The sequence below is a fragment of the Miscanthus floridulus genome, chromosome 4, assembly GCF_019320115.1.
Source record: "Miscanthus floridulus cultivar M001 chromosome 4, ASM1932011v1, whole genome shotgun sequence".
Taxonomy (NCBI): Eukaryota; Viridiplantae; Streptophyta; class Magnoliopsida; order Poales; family Poaceae; genus Miscanthus; species Miscanthus floridulus.
The window spans coordinates 51,337,166-51,339,439 of record NC_089583.1 but is presented as its reverse complement, the minus strand read 5'-3'; the positions used below and the strand labels follow the sequence as shown (position 1 = coordinate 51,339,439).

Sequence of the window (2,274 nt, the reverse complement as noted above, 5' to 3'; positions counted from 1 at the left end):
TTATTGTTTCCTCTTCGGGTAGGTATGGCGTCTGTGGATGTCCAGGAGATTGTAAGATACTGATTCTTGAAAGAAAACTTCTCCTTTTTATCCTTGATTATGAAGCAGATTTTGGCACTATACGCGTAGATGATGGCTTTTGCGATGCTCAAGAAAGGTCGCCCAAGATAATGGGTGCCCTTACATCTCCACATGTTTCCAAAACTACAAAGTCTACTGGGAACATATGATTATCGCACTTAGAACAATGGCATCTTCAAGAACTCCCTTGGGGTAGCAAAGTGACTGATCTACAAGCTGCAAATGCATATTTATGTACAACAAAGTATCTCCATTAATTTAATCATATATTACCTTTAGCATAATGTTGACACTTGATCCAAAGTCACAGATAGCTTCTTGCAAAATATGTGGTCCAATGGCGACGGGGATGACAGGTCTCCCCTGGATCGCTCTTCTTTTTAAGCAAAGAATAATCTATCCACCTTCCCATCGATGGTTGTATACAGTAGTATGCTGCATTGTGAATATCTATAAGATTTGTAGTTTCTAGATCTTTTGGTTGCCCTAAAATCTTACCTTTGTCGGTCAGAGGAACAACAGCCGCCAGCTGATCTATTTATGATTCTATCATTTTATTAAAGCTATGCTGGTTCTTAATGGCAGAGGAGAAGCTATCCATTCTATTATTTATGTTTTCTAAGATCTTATCATTCGAAGCTAGTTTTCTAGATGAGCCCTCCATAATTTTAGCTTGGCTAGAAATCAATTTCTCTCAAGGGTGGTTGATTATTGAAATTATTATAATTATTACCTTGATAGTTACCTTGGTAGTTTGGCCTTTGTTGTTGATTCCATCTTTGATTTTGTTGAGGACAAAAGTAGTTGTTGACAAAGTTTACATCCTCATGCATTACAGGGCAATTGCTCCCTGAATGCCTAGTGTTTCCACACTCTTCACACGTCCATGTGGGAATCACGAATGTGCATGACTTCTTTCTTCTCATTAGCTCGGTCTTCAAGTTTCCTCATGAGCATATCCATCTTGGCAGATAGCATGTCTACCTCCTTGAGTTGATGCATACCTCCACCTCTCTTGCAGATCTAAAGACGTTCTTCATTCCAACCTTGGTTGGAGGCCATCTTCTCTATGATAGCTATTGCACCTAGGGACTATGAGTGACAGGAAAGCACCTCCAGCAATAGTATCCATGTTCTCATAGGTATTGTTGGTCAACCCATGGTAGAAAGTCTACATGAGTAGCCAATTTTCCTATCCCATGATGAGGACATTCTGATATATAATCTTGAAAGTGTTCCCATGCCTCTAGGGCAGATTCATCATGCTATTATTGAAAGCTTGAAATTCTCCCACACAAAGCATTGGTCTTGCCTATGGGAAAGAACTTGGCTAGGAAGGCAGTGGAGCAGTTATCCCATGTAGTATTTCTACCTTTATTGGTGTAGAACAATTACTTTGTCTTCCCCAAGAGTGAGAATGAGAAAAGGTGGAGAAATATGGTGTCTCTAGGTCACTCCCTTGAAGCTAAAAGTGCTACAGATCTCCAGGAAGTGTTGGAGATGAGCATTCGCATCTTCATGTGCCTTTCCACAAAATTGATTGGCTTGCACCATGTTGATGAGAGCTGGCTTGAGACTCGCATCTTCATGTCCCCCACAATGACTGTTGGTCCAGTACGAATGTTGGCCATAGTTGGAGCAGAGAACTCACTGGAGAGTCTTGTCAGCCATGGCTTCAAAACTGGTGATTAAGCTCCACCTGGTCTAGTTGTCTTCCGATTCTAAAGCTTAGAACTTTCTTGAGTTTAGCTCTAGTTCTCCTGATTAATGCTTCTAGATCTTCAACGTAGTTTGTCGAAAGGTCAAAACTAGTCATACATTACCCAGCATAAGATATAAAAGTAGACAGAACAAAGGTAAGCCTATTTGAGCAGAGGTTAATGGTTATCTTGATCACATCAATAAGTATAAGTTTATCAATATTTGTCTACTGCCTAGCTATCTTCCTCAGCAACGGCACCATAAATGCTTGTTGGTATTTATTAATTTGTCACTTGTTTAAGTAGTCACCTAATGATTGTTGACACTTCTTAGCATCACCTTTACTAATTTGTTATCCCTAGCAATGGTGCGAGAAATACTTATTGGTACTACCTAGTGCCACCTCTAGAATGACACTAAGAAGTACTTTAGTATTTCATGTGACTAGATAGAATATATATCAATGAAAGAAATCTGCAAGTGCATAGATAA

At 39.6% G+C, this 2,274-nt stretch overlaps 1 non-coding gene across 1 annotated transcript; it reads left to right on the top strand.

Annotated features, from left to right (window-relative positions):
- The first annotated feature begins 1,275 nt into the window (after positions 1-1,275).
- Positions 1,276-1,384, top strand: LOC136553056 (small nucleolar RNA R71). Its single transcript, XR_010782961.1, has one exon. It is a non-coding gene; the product is annotated as a small nucleolar RNA R71 (small nucleolar RNA).
- Positions 1,385-2,274: the final 890 nt, after the last annotated feature.